Consider the following 15533-nt stretch of genomic DNA (forward strand, 5'->3'; position numbering starts at 1 on the left):
AAATACTATAGCAAAAAGTAGGTGTGTAGTGGTGCACAAAATTAACTCAAAATTCCAATGCTCTTTAAACTGTGCTAGTTGTCCCAATTAATATGAAATACAACTTAAAAAAGGTAGGATTGAGCATATATCTTAGTCAATCAAAGCGGGACACAGGCTGCACATAGTTAATCAAAAGCTTTTATTACCATAAAGCTCAACACAGCTCAAACAGGCCGTCTACCCTCCACCCTATTCCTAAAAATGTGCAGCTATAACCTAGTGAAATACACGTGTGTTAGAACTTGCCGGCCGGCTTACAAATCAATTGCAAGATATATATTATATCAGCTGTGGTGTTAGAAACCGCAAAGATAGAGGAACAATCATATGTATATAAACTTCCTTATAGTCCGTAATATTTTCACGGGGCCCCAAGGTTGCAGTTGTAACAATGTTAAAGAAAGTACAAAAGTCCAGGCTCATTAGTGTCAAAAACACGCTCTGGTCTTGATTTTAATCCTTAGGTATCAATACGATGTTACGTTTTAATTACAGCATTTATATATCTTTTTTCATGCATTTGATTGACTTTGTGATTAACTCAGATCAAGAGAGACAACGCACAATGTACTATGGCAGGACAGACCAGGCTGTCAACCGCAAGACTTGCTAGCCTTACCAAAAGATAATTTCAGCCGTACCTGCTTCCCAGTCAGATCAATCTGAAAAGTTATTTTCTTGTTACTGGCTTCTTCGCTTGCTTACCGCCATGTACGTTTCAGCGTTTCTCATTCGGATTCAAATGCCGCTGGCTCAGTTCTCAGCTGTTCACCTCCTGTGCATGCTCAATCATTCATGACGCGTTTCTCCCCTCCCACATAAGGCTAAGTGTCGGGGCCTCATCAGATGTATTGCTTAAGGGGTGTGTGTCGGACTTTATACTACTATTGGCTCACAAGTCCGCCCCTTTGACAGCATTGGCTTACATGACAGCTGATTTAATAATAAAATGTTTTTCAACACGGTATCACGCTGCACAATAAAGGAACTGATCAATACTATGTACACTATTTACAACTACCATATTATGGCTTTTATCGACTCAGAATTATATTGCTGCTTAACATTGAGAAATCCTATTTGCCAACATGTTGTATTACTTGGATTAGACCCATTTGCTATTATAATCATATACAATGGGTTAAAAGCTGCCAATACAACAATATGTATGCAAATAAGGAAAATTAATTAATTTAGAGCAAACACACTTATCTTAAGTGGGATAAATCCATTTACACCACTCTTTTTGCAACAGCTCCTATTCTGTTGTAATTTTTAGCAATGACAATCACAGATGTATGGCACATATGCATCAGCATGACTATTAATGTATCTTATCGATGTACACTCTAGGGAGTTCAGTACATTGTGAAACCATTCAACTCTACAAAAAACATACATACTCTATTTTTTCATTTAAACCTGTTGGACTTAGTGTGTTTAATCTAAAGATCCACCTTGATTCATGCTGTAAAATTATTTTATCCAGATGACCCCCTCGCCTATTTTGTTTTAGTTGCTCAATACCCATAATTTGCAGCTTAGTATGATCTGAGTTATGATGAAACTTAAAATGTCTTGCTACTGGACTGTCCATGTCCTCATTTTTGATGTCATCTCTATGTTCACGAATTAATAAATTAATTAATTTATTGATAGTGTAGTGTTAGGTGTATTTGTAACTTAGGTTAGGATTTATTTTACAGGTAATTTTGTAATTATTTTAACTAAGTAGCTATTAAATAGCTATTCTACCTAGTTAAAATAAATACAAAGTTGCCTATAAAATAAATATAAATCCTAAAATAGCTACAATGTAATGTCGTTATATTGTAGCTATCTTATGGTTTATTTTATAGGTAAGTATTTATTTTTAAATAGGAATAATTTATTTAATTATAGTAATTTTATTTAGATTTATTAAAAATAGATTTAACTTAGGGGGGTGTTAGGGTTAGACTTAGGTTTAGGGGTTAATATGTTTATTATAGTAGCGGCGACGTTGGGGCGGCAGATTAGGGGTTAATAATTGTAGGTAGGTGGCGGCGATGTTAGGGACGGCAGATTAGGGGTTTATAAAATTTATTATAGTGTTTGCGAGGCGGGATTGCGGCGGTTTAGGGGTTAATACATTTATTATAGTGGCAGTGATGTCCGGTCGGCAGATTAGGGGTTAATAAGTGTAGGTAGGTGGCCGCGACGTTGGGGGGGCAGATTAGGGGTTAATAAATATAATATAGGTGTCGGCGATGTTAGGGACAGCAGATTAGGGGTTCATAGGTATAATGTAGGTGGCGGCGATGTCCGGTCGGCAGATTAGGGGTTAAATAATTTTATTTTAGTGTTTACGATGTGGGGGGGCCTCGGTTTAGGGGTTCATAGGTAGTTTATGGGTGTTAGTGTACTTTGTAGCACTTTAGTTAAGAGCTTTATGTTCTGGCGTTAGCCCATAAAACTCTTAACTACTGACTTTTAAATGCGGTAGGAGTCTTGGAGGTAGAGGCTGTACTGATCACTTCTTCCAAGACTTGTAATACCAGCGTTAGGCAAATCCCATTAAAAAGATAGGATATGATAGGATATGTAATTGACGTAAGGGGAAGTCGCGGATAAAAAGTGAGCGGTACACTTGTACCTGCCATACTCGTAATACCAGCGGGCGTTAAAAAGCAGCGTTAGGACCCCTTAACGCTGCTTTTTAAAGTTAACGCCAAACTCGTAATCTAGCAGTTTGTAATTACAAGATTTTTCTGCTGTCTTGCAATTAATTAAAGGGATATGAAACGCAATTTTTTTTCTTTCATGATTCAGATAGAGCAGTTCTCTTGGCATCTTTATTAGAAAAGCAGGAATGTAAGCTTAGGGGTCGGCCCATTTTTGGTTCAGAACCTGGGTAGCGCTTGCTGATTGGTGGCTAAAAGTAGACACCAATCAACACACCCTACCCGGGGTGCTGAACCAAAAATGGGCTGGCCACTAAACTTACATTCCTGCTTTTCAAATAAAGATAAAAAGAGAACGAAGAAAATTGATAATAGGAGTAAATTAGAAAGTTGCTTTAAATCGCATGCTCTATCTGAATCATGAAAGAAAAAAATTGGGTTTCATATCCCTTTAACAATCTACTTGATTGTGACCATTTTTAAATGCATTAACACCTTGCTTGATACAATGCTTACCATTATCATTAGCAAAATATCCACTGCAGTTCCCTATCTTATCATCACTGCTGAGGCCAATTAGGGACATATATGTGCTAGGGTTAAGGATCCAATGTCTGCAGTGTGCACTTTCAGTTCTCAGAAGTGGAAAACCTACAATTTTAAGGGTCAAATTACAGGAAAATGGGCAACATAACTAATGAAAGTAGATTGCATAATTAAACATTTTATATTACAATTTCAAAGTTTTTTTATGTCCAATTGAGTATGTTTATTTGTACAGAAATTTTGTAAATTGTAAAAGTATATACAAAATAAATTAATTTACAGGTCTTGTACAAAAAATAAGGCACAATCTAACATTACAAGTGGATGGTTAAACATTGTAAACAAAACATCTTAAAGGGACAGTTTACTCAAAAATGTTCTCTTTAATTTGTCTCCAATGATCCACTATACCTGCTGGAGTGTATTCAATTATTTACAAGGATTTCCTTCACTCTTATATTGGCATTTGAAATGGTTGATTTAGCCTGTGGTATCCCCACCTATTCTGAAAGTTCTGGCCTTAGGTCGAAGCAATAGATAAGCTGTGTAAACACAGCCGGTAGAAGAAATTACACTCCCAGTGGGGTATAGAAGGGATAAGCAAATAAGATTTTAATTTTCCATTATTCTCTGTGAGTATTGGTCTTTGGTTTACGGACAGATATAAGATCAAGAAGCAGGTATATGTACACAATGTGATAAAGTAATGAGATCTGATTATTACCTACAAGCTCAACCCATTTTATTAGGTTTCAAAACACAAAATCAGCTATTTAATATACACAAATAAACCTTAAAAAGCAAATTCTCATACATTCTATACTCTGCCCTTGGTAAGAAATGTGGAAACACATTAAGGGAAAAACAAATTTACAGTGTACATGGTCAAAACGTTTGTAGCACACCCTATACCACTGTAAAATGGTGAGCTTTTTGAAATCTGAAGTAAACCATCTTATTTTGTTTTAAAATGTCACCTTTTAGCATAACTGTGAATATAATGTAATATATCCCACTATCAATCCCACCATTAGTAACTGATCTTCTATGTAAAAAGTTTGGATGCCCAGTTTTTTTACTTTTCTTTCTATAGGAGTTGTGTGTACTGATTTAATTTGTTTCTTATTTAAAACAAATATAATCATAGCGCGCAGTGTATTGATTTGTATTAATTTTAGAATTAATATAGCAGATTTGTTTTAAAGGAATTCAATTTGAATAGCTCTACTTTAAATGTGCATTCTTTCTTATGTAATATGCAAATTAGTATGAGCTAGATCCTATATTAGCTGCTAAAAATGAGCCGCTAACTAGCATTAGCAGAATTTTCCTGCTCACTGGATCACATCCAATAACTATCACATTTTCAGTCTTATTATATAGACGCCCCTCCCAGCCAGGTATAGCGGTCAGGGTTTCACTCTTGGTGCATATGGAACAGGATCATGGTTAATACCAACACATACATAAAGCATATGTACCCCACAGCACCAGTCTTATAAAACAAGGTTACTTTATTCAGTCCATTCATGATGTTTCAGACCATTATGTTTCATTATTAAGGCCATAGTGGATAGTGGATCAAAAAGTTGCAGTTTGTAATTGTACCTGAATGGAATAAATAAAGCAACATTGTTTTATAATGTTGATACTATGGACTATATGCTTTAATTATATAGGCACCAGCGTTATAGCCCATTAACCCTGAGACCTGCCCACCACAACTTACAAAAGAGTACTAATTAAATGTAAATAGAGTTATTGTGGTGGAGAATTGCGTATCAATAGTTAATTTTATGTTAAAGGGACAATCTTGTTAAAATTAAACTTTCAAATTCAGATAGGGCATGTAATTTTAAACAACTTTTCAAATTACGCTTAACATCAAATTTGCTTTGTTCGCTTGGTATTCTTAGTTGAAAACTAAACCTAGGTAGTCTCCTATGCTAATTTCTAAGCCCTTGAAGGCCGCCTCTTATCTGAATGCATAAGTTACTTGTGAGAGAGCACTGGTTGGCTAAAATGCAAGTCTGTCAAAAGAACTGAAATAAGGGCACAGTCTGCAGAGGCTTAGATACAATGTACTTACAGAGGTAAATAGTATAAAACCACAGTTTTACTGAAGCAAAACAAATATAACTATAGTGTTCCCCAATGCAGCCTATCCGCTCTTACCCCATAGGTCTGCCCCAGCACATACATAAAGCATATACACCAGAGCACCAGTGTTATAAAACAGTGTTACTTTATTCAGTCCATTCATGATGTTTCAGACCATTATGCTGCAGGATTAAGGCCACGGATCAAACAATTGCAGTTTGTAAATATGCCTGAATTGACTGAATAAAGCAACATTGTTTTATAATGTTGGTACTCTTAACAGTCAGCTAGATTACGAGTTTTGCGTTATGAATGAAAAAGCTTTTTCCCTAACACCGGTATTACGAGTGTTGTAGTTATAGGTGTACCGCACACCTTTTTGGCCGTCACGCAACGTCAGTACCTCACTTTAAAAAAAGTCCTTTTTCAATGGGACTCCCATAGCGCCGGTATTACGAGTTTGCCTGGGAGGCCAAAAAGTGAGCGGTACACCCTATACAACTGACAAGATTCGTACCGCCATCTAAAGTCAGTAGTTATGAGTTTTACGTTACAAAGCTGTAACCTAAAACTCATAACTAAAGTGTTACAAAGTACACTAACACCCATAAACTACCTATTAACCCCTAAACCGAAGCCCTCCCACATCGCAAACACTATAATAAATGTATTAACCCCTAATCTGCTGCTCCCGACATCGCCACCATTAAAAAAATGTATTAATCCCTATTTCTATCAGCCAATAGGAATTAAAGAGGAAAAAATCCTATTGGCTGTTGCAATCAGCCAATAGGATTGAGCTTTCATCCTATTGGCTGATTGGAACAGCCAATAGAATGAGAGCTCAATCCTATTGGCTGATTGGATCAGCCAATAGGATGAAAGCTCAATCCTATTGGCTGATTGCAACAGCCAATAGGATTTTTTCCCCTTTAATCCCTATTAGCTGATAGAAATCTTTCAGCCAATAGGAATGTAAGGGACACCATCTTGGATGACATCACTTAAAGGGAACCATCATTTTCCAGCGACGACCGTAAGAAGAGGATGCTCCGCGCCGGATGTCTTGAAGATGGACCCGCTCTGTGCCAGATGGATGAAGATAGAAGATGCCGTCTGGATGAAGACTTCTTCTCGCTTGGATGAGGACTTTGCCGGATGGATGAAGATCAAAGAGGCATCCTGGATGAAGACTTCTTTCCACTTGGATGAGGACTTCGCCGGCTGGATGAGGATGGATGTCCGGACTTCGATAACTGTAAGTGGATCATCAGGGGTTAGTGTTAGGTTTTTTTAAGGGTTTTTTGGGTGTTTTTTTTTAGCTTAGGGTTTGGGCAATGTAAAAGAGCTAAATGCCCTTTTAAGGGCAATGCCCATCCAAATGCCCTTTTCAGGGCAATGGTTATCTTAGGTTTATTTAGGTAGGTTTTTATTTGGGGGGGTTGGTTGGTTGGTTGGGTGGTGGGTTTTACTGTTGGGGGTTGTTTGTATTTTTTTTTTTACAGGTATAAGAGCTGATTTCTTTGCAATGCCCCACAAAAGGCCATTATGGGCCATTGGCATTTTAGTGTAGGCTAGGTTTTTATTTTATTTTGGGGGGGCTTTTTTATTTTAGGAGGGCTATTAGATTAGGAGTAATTCGTTTTTATTTTTGCTAATTTCGTTTTTTATTTTTTGTAATTTAGTGTTTAATTTTTTTGTAAGTTAGAAAATTGTATTTTAATTATTTAATTTATTTTATTTTATTGTAATGTTAGTTTTTAGTGTAAGGCTAGTTAGTTTTTATTTTACAGGTAATTATTTTAACTAGGTAGTTATTAAATAGTTAATAAATATTTACTAACTAGTCTACCTAGTTAAAATAAATACAAACTTAGCTGTGAAATAAAAATAAAACCTAAGATAGCTACAATATAACTATTAGTTATATTGTAGCTAGCGTAGGTTTTTTTTTACAGGTAAGTATGTATTTAGTTTTAAATAGGAATTATTTAGGTAAAAATTGTAAGGTTTATTTAGATTTATTTTAATTATATTTAAGTTAGGAAGTGTTAGGGTTAGACTTAGGCTTAGGGTTACTATAGGGTTAGGGTTATGCTTAGGGTTACGTTAGGATTAGGTTTAGGGGTTAATATATTTATTTAGTGTTAGTGATGTTGGAGGTCAGAGGTTTAGGGGTTAATAACTTTAGTATAGTAGTATAGTTGCGGCGACATTGGGGGCGGCAGATTAGGGGTTAATAACTGTAATGTAGGTGGTGGGATGTTAAGTGCGGCAGATTAGGGGTTAATAAGTGTATTTAAGTGGCGGCAATGTTAGGGGCAGCAGATTAGGGGTTAAAGGGACAGTCAACCATAGAATTGTTATTGTTTTAAAAGATAGATAATCCCTTTATTACTCATTCCCCAGTTTTGCATAACCAACACAGTTATATTAATGTACTTTTTACCTTTGTGATTACCTTGTATCTAGGAACCTTCTTCCAGCCCCCTGATCACATGACTGTGACTGTTTATTATCTATTGTCTTAAATTTAGCATTGTATTGTGCTAGATCTTAAATAACTGTCTGTGCCTGAACACAGTGTTATCTATATAGCCCACGTGTATTTTCTGTCTCTTTGTGTTGAAAAGAGATTTAAAAAGCATGTGATAGGTAGGCTCATATGCTAATTTCTAAGCCTTTGAGGGCTGCCTCTTATGTTTAGTTTAAACTAAGAATACCAAGAGAAAAAAGCAAATTTGATGATAAAAGTAAATTGGAAAGTCAATTAAAATTAAAAGTCCTATCTGAATAATGAAAGTTTAATTTATACTTACTGTCCCTTTAACAACGTTATGTAGGTGGCGGCGATATCGGGAGCGGCAGATTAGGGGTTAATAGTAGACATGTGCGGTTTGTTTCGGATTTATTCGGAAATTCTGAAAATTCTGTAAATTCGGAGATTCGGATCGATTCGGATTTCCGAATTAAAATACTTCCGAATCTACCGAATGAATCCGAAATAGCTGCCGTATCTCCGAATAAATCCGAATTATCTCGGTAAAATTCGGCATTTCCCCATAGGAAACAATGGGAGTTTCGGCTGAAAAAAAAACTAACACCGCAGCTCGATTGTTTCCTATGGGGAAACACTAAGTCTGCACCTAACACCCTAACATGTACCCCGAGTCTCTAAACACCCCTAATCTAACACTTATTAACCCCTAATCTGCTGCCCCCGCTATCGCTGACACCTGCATTATTTTATTAACCCCTAATCTGCCGACCGAATATCGCCGCCACCTACATTATAGCTATTAACCCCTAATCTGCTGTCCCTAACATCGCCGACCCCTACATTATAGTTATTAACCCCTAATCTGCCCCCCCCCAACGTTGCCGCAATCTAACTACAAGTATTAACCCCTAATCTGCCGACCCGATATCGCCGCCGCCTACATTATAGCTATTAACCCCTAATCTGCTGTCCCTAACACCGCCGACCCCTACATTATAGTTATTAACCCCTAATCTGCCCCCCCAACGTCGCCGCAATCTAACTACAAGTATTAACCCCTAATCTGCCGACCCAATATCGCCGCCACCTACATTATAGCTATTAACCCCTAATCTGCTGTCCCTAACACCGCCGACCCCTACATTATAGTTATTAACCCCTAATCTGCCCCCCCCCCAACGTCGCCGCAATCTAACTACAAGTATTAACCCCTAATCTGCCGACCCGATATCGCCGCTGCCTACATTATAGCTATTAACCCCTAATCTGCTGTACCTAACATCGCCGACCCCTACATTATAGTTATTAACCCCTAATCTGCCCCCCCCAACGTCGCCGCAATCTAACTACAAGTATTAACCCCTAATCTGCCGACCGCAAATCTCCGCCACTATAATAAATGTATTAACCCCTAAACCGCCGCACTCCCGCCTCGCAAACACTATAATACATTTTATTAACCCCTAATCTGCCCTCCCTAACATCGCCGCCACCTACCTACAATTATTAACCCCTAATCTCCTGCCCACAACGTCGCCGCTACTATAATAAGGTTATTAACCCCTAAACCTAAGTCTAACCCTAACACTAACACCCCCTAACTTAAATATAATTTAAATAAAACAAAATAAATTTACTATAGATAAATAAATGAATCCTATTTAAAACTAAATACTTACCTGTAAAATAAACCCTAATATAGCTGCAATATAACTAATAGTTACATTGTAGCTATTTTAGCATTTATATTTATTTTACAGGCAACTTTGTATTTATTTTAACTAGGTACAATAGCTATTAAATAGTTATTGACTAATTAATAGCTACCTAGTTAAAATAATTACAAAATTACCTGTAAAATAAATCCTAACCTAAGTTACAATTAAACCTAACACTACACTATCATTAAATAAATTAACTACAAGTACCTACAATTATCTACAATTAAATAAACTAAAGTACAAAACCCCCCCACTAAATTACAAAAACAAACAAACACTAAATTACAAAAAATAAAAAAATATTACAAGAATTTTAAACTAATTACACCTAATCTAAGCCCCCTAATAAAAAAACAAAGCCCCCCAAAATAAAAAAAAATGCCCTACCCTATACTAAATTACAAAAGTTAACAGCTCTATTATCTTACCAACCCTTAAAAGGGCCTTTTGCGGGGCATGCCCCAAAGAAAACAGCTCTTTTGCCTGTAAAAAAAACACAATACCCCCCCACATTACAACCCACCACCCACATACCCCTACTCTAACCCAAACCCCCCTTAAATAAACCTAACACTACCCCCCTGAAGATCTCCCTACCTTGAGTCGTGTTCACCCAGCCGGGCCGAAGTCTTCATCCGATGGGGCAGAAGAGTACATCCAGACCGGCAGAAGTCTTCATCCAAGCGGGGCAAGAAGAGGTCTTCCATCCATCATACAAGTACCAAAATACAAACAAACACTAAATTACCAAAAATAATAAAATATTACAATAATTTTAAACTAATTACACCTAATCTAAGCCCCCTACTAGCTATTAATATAGCTACAATATAACTAATAGTTACATTGTAGCTATTTTAGGATTTATATTTATTTTACAGGCAACTTTGTATTTATTTTAACTAGGTACAATAGTTATTAAATAGTTAATAACTATTTAATAACTACCTAGCTAAAATAAATACAAATTTACCTGTAAAATAAATCCTAACCTAAGTTACAATTACACCTAACACTACACTATCATTAAATTAATTAAATAAATGAATCCTATTTAAAACTAAATACTTACCTGTAAAATAAACCCTAATATAGCTGCAATATAACTAATAGTTACATTGTAGCTATTTTAGCATTTATATTTATTTTACAGGCAACTTTGTATTTATTTTAACTAGGTTCAATAGCTATTAAATAGATATTGACTATTTAATAGCTACCTAGTTAAAATAATTACAAAATTACCTGTAAAATAAATCCTAACCTAAGTTACAATTAAACCTAACACTACACTATCATTAAATAAATTAACTACAAGTACCTACAATTAAATACAATTAAATAAACTAAACTAAAGTACAAACCCCCCCCCCCACTAAATTACAAAAAATAAAAAAATATTACAAGAATTTTAAACTAATTACACCTAATCTAAGCCCCCTAATAAAATAACAAAGCCCCCCAAAATAAAAAAAATGCCCTACCCTATACTAAATTACAAAAGTTAACAGCTCTATTACCTTACCAGCCCTTAAAAGGGCCTTTTGTGGGACATGCCCCAAAGAAAACAGCTCTTTTGCCTGTAAAAAAAAACACAATACCCCCCCCCCCCACATTACAACCCACCACCCACATACCCCTACTCTAACCCAAACCCCCCTTAAATAAACCTAACACTACCCCCCTGAAGATCTCCCTACCTTGAGTTGTGTTCACCCAGCCGGGCCGAAGTCTTCATCCGATGGGGCAGAAGAGGACATCCAGACCGGCAGAAGTCTTCATCCAAGTGGCGCAAGAAGATGTCTTCCATCCATCAGAAAAGTACCAAAAAACAAACAAACACTAAATTACCAAAAATAATAAAATATTACAATAATTTTAAACTAATTACACCTAATCTAAGCCCCCTACTAGCTATTAATATAGCTACAACTAATAGTTACATTGTAGCTATTTTAGGATTTATATTTATTTTACAGGCAACTTTGTATTTATTTTAACTAGGTACAATAGTTATTAAATAGTTAATAACTGTTTAATAACTACCTAGCTAAAATAAATACAAATTTACCTGTAAAATAAATCCTAACCTAAGTTACAATTACACCTAACACTACACTATCATTAAATTAATTAAATAAATGAATCCTATTTAAAACTAAATACTTACCTGTAAAATAAATCCTAATATAGCTACAATATAACTAATAGTTACATTTTAGCTATTTTAGGATTTATATTTATTTTACAGGCAACTTTGTATTTATTTTAACTAGGTACAATAGCTATTAAATAGATATTGACTATTTAATAGCTACCTAGTTAAAATAATTACAAAATTACCTGTAAAATAAATCCTAACCTAAGTTACAATTAAACCTAACACTACACTATCATGAAATAAATTAAATAAATTAACTACAAGTACCTACAATTAAATACAATGAAATAAACTAAACTAAAGTACAAAAAAACAAACACTAAATTACAAAAAATAAAAAAAATTACAAGAATTTTAAACTAATTACACCTAATCTAAGCCCCCTAATAAAATAACAAAGCCCCCCAAAATAAAAAAATGCCCTACCCTATACTAAATTACAAAAGTTAACAGCTCTATTACCTTACCAGCCCTTAAAAGGGCCTTTTGCGAGGGCATGCCTCAAAGAAAACAGCTCTTTTGCCTGTAAAAAAAAACACAATACCCCCCCCCACATTACAACCCACCACCCACATACCCCTACTCTAACCCAAACCCCCCTTAAATAAACCTAACACTACCCCCCTGAAGATCTCCCTACCGTGTCTTCACCCAGCGGGCCGAAGTCTTCATCCGATGGGGCAGAAGAGGACATCCAGACCGGCAGAAGTCTTCATCCAAGCGGGGCAAGAAGAGGTCTTCCATCCATCAGAAGTCTTGATCCAGGCGGCATCTTTTCTGTTCATCCATCCGGAGCAGAGCGGCCCATCGGATGAAGACTTCAGCCCGCTGGGTGAAGACACGGTAGGGGGATCTTCAGGGGGGTAGTGTTAGGTTTATTTAAGGGGGGTTTGGGTTAGAGTAGGGGTATGTGGGTGGTGAGTTGTAATGTGGGGGGGGTATTGTGTTTTTTTTTTACAGGCAAAAGAGCTGTTTTCTTTGGGGCATGCCCCCGCAAAAGGCCCTTTTAAGGGTTGGTAAGGTAATAGAGCTGTTAACTTTAGGTGTAATTAGTTTAAAATTCTTGTAATATTTTTTTATTTTTTGTAATTTAGTGTTTGTTTTTTTGTACTTTAGTTTAGTTTATTTCATTGTATTTAATTGTAGGTACTTGTAGTTAATTTATTTAATTTATTTCATGATTGTGTAGTGTTAGGTTTAATTGTAACTTAGGTTAGGATTTATTTTACAGGTAATTTTGTAATTATTTTAACTAGGTAGCTATTAAACAGTAAATATCTATTTAATAGCTATTTTACCTAGTTAAAATAAATACAAAGTTGCCTGTAAAATAAATATAAATGCTAAAATAGCTACAATGTAACTATTAGTTATATTGCAGCTATATTAGGGTTTATTTTACAGGTAAGTCTTTAGTTTTATATAGGATTCATTTATTTAATTAATTTAATGATAGTGTAGTGTTAGGTGTAATTGTAACTTAGGTTATGATTTATTTTACAGGTAAATTTGTATTTATTTTAGCTAGGTAGTTATTAAATAGTTATTAAATATTTAATAACTATTGTACCTAGTTAAAATAAATACAAAGTTGCCTGTAAAATAAATATAAATGCTAAAATAGCTACAATGTAACTATTAGTTATATTGCAGCTATATTAGGGTTTATTTTACAGGTAAGTCTTTAGTTTTATATAGGATTCATTTATTTAATTAATTTAATGATAGTGTAGTGTTAGGTGTAATTGTAACTTAGGTTATGATTTATTTTACAGGTAAATTTGTATTTATTTTAGCTAGGTAGTTATTAAATAGTTATTAAATATTTAATAACTATTGTACCTAGTTAAAATAAATACAAAGTTGCCTGTAAAATAAATATAAATCCTAAAATAGCTACAATGTAACTATTAGTTATATTGTAGCTATATTAATAGCTAGTAGGGGGCTTAGATTAGGTGTAATTAGTTTAAAATTATTGTAATATTTTATTATTTTTGGTAATTTAGTGTTTGTTTGTTTTTTGGTACTTTTCTAATGGATGGAAAACCTCTTCTTGCCCCGCTTGGATGAAGACTTCTGCCGGTCTGGATGTCCTCTTCTACCCCATCGGATGAAGACTTCGGCCCGGCTGGGTGAACACAACTCAAGGTAGGGAGATCTTCAGGGGGGTAGTGTTAGGTTTATTTAAGGGGGGTTTGGGTTAGAGTAGGGGTATGTGGGTGGTGGGTTGTAATGTGGGGGGGGTATTGTGTTTTTTTTTTTACAGGCAAAAGAGCTGTTTTCTTTGGGGCATGCCCCCACAAAAGGCCCTTTTAAGGGCTGGTAAGGTAATAGAGCTGTTAACTTTTGTAATTTAGTATAGGGTAGGGCATTTTTTTATTTTGGGGGGCTTTGTTATTTTATTAGGGGGCTTAGATTAGGTGTAATTAGTTTAACATTTTTGTAATATTTTTTTATTTTTTGTAATTTAGTGGGGGGGGGTTTGTACTTTAGTTTAGTTTATTTCATTGTGTTTAATTGTAGGTACTTGTAGTTAATTTATTTAATGATAGTGTAGTGTTAGGTGTAATTGTAACTTAGGTTATGATTTATTTTACAGGTAAATTTGTATTTATTTTAGCTAGGTAGTTATTAAATAGTTATTAACTATTTAATAACTATTGTACCTAGTTAAAATAAATACAAAGTTGCCTGTAAAATAAATATAAATCCTAAAATAGCTACAATGTAACTATTAGTTATATTGTAGCTATATTAATAGCTAGTAGGGGGCTTAGATTAGGTGTAATTAGTTTAAAATTATTGTAATTTTTTATTTTTTTTGGTAATTTAGTGTTTGTTTGTATTTTGGTACTTGTATGACGAATGGAAGACCTCTTCTTGCCCCGCTTGGATGAAGACTTCTGCCGGTCTGGATGTACTCTTCTGCCCCATCGGATGAAGACTTCGGCCCGGCTGGGTGAACACGACTCAAGGTAGGGAGATCTTCAGGGGGGTAGTGTTAGGTTTATTTAAGGGGGGTTTGAGTTAGAGTAGGGGTATGTGGGTGGTGGGTTGTAATGTGGGGGGGGGTATTGTGTTTTTTTTTACAGGCAAAAGAGCTGTTTTCTTTGGGGCATGCCCCGCAAAAGGCCCTTTTAAGGGTTGGTAAGGTAAAAGAGCTGTTAACTTTTGTAATTTAGTATAGGGTAGGGCATTTTTTTTTTATTTTGGGGGGCTTTGTTATTTTATTAGGGGGCTTAGATTAGGTGTAATTAGTTTAAAATTCTTGTAATATTTTTTATTTTTTGTAATTTAGTGTTTGTTTTTTTTGTAATTTAGTGGGGGGTTTTTGTACTTTAGTTTATTTAATTGTAGATAATTGTAGGTACTTGTAGTTAATTTATTTAATGATAGTGTAGTGTTAGGTTTAATTGTAACTTAGGTTAGGATTTATTTTACAGGTAATTTTGTAATTATTTTAACTAGGTAGCTATTAATTAGTCAATAACTATTTAATAGCTATTGTACCTAGTTAAAATAAATACAAAGTTGCCTGTAAAATAAATATAAATGCTAAAATAGCTACAATGTAACTATTAGTTATATTGTAGCTATATTAGGGTTTATTTTACAGGTAAGTATTTAGTTTTAAATAGGATTCATTTATTTAATTAATGTAATGATAGTGTAGTGTTAGGTGTAATTGTAACTTAGGTTAGGATTTATTTTACAGGTAAATTTGTATTTATTTTAGCTAGGTAGTTATTAAATAGTTATTAACTATTTAATAACTATTGTACCTAGTTAAAATAAAT

Source organism: Bombina bombina, chromosome 3 (genome assembly GCF_027579735.1).
Source record: "Bombina bombina isolate aBomBom1 chromosome 3, aBomBom1.pri, whole genome shotgun sequence".
Classification (NCBI taxonomy): Eukaryota; Metazoa; Chordata; class Amphibia; order Anura; family Bombinatoridae; genus Bombina; species Bombina bombina.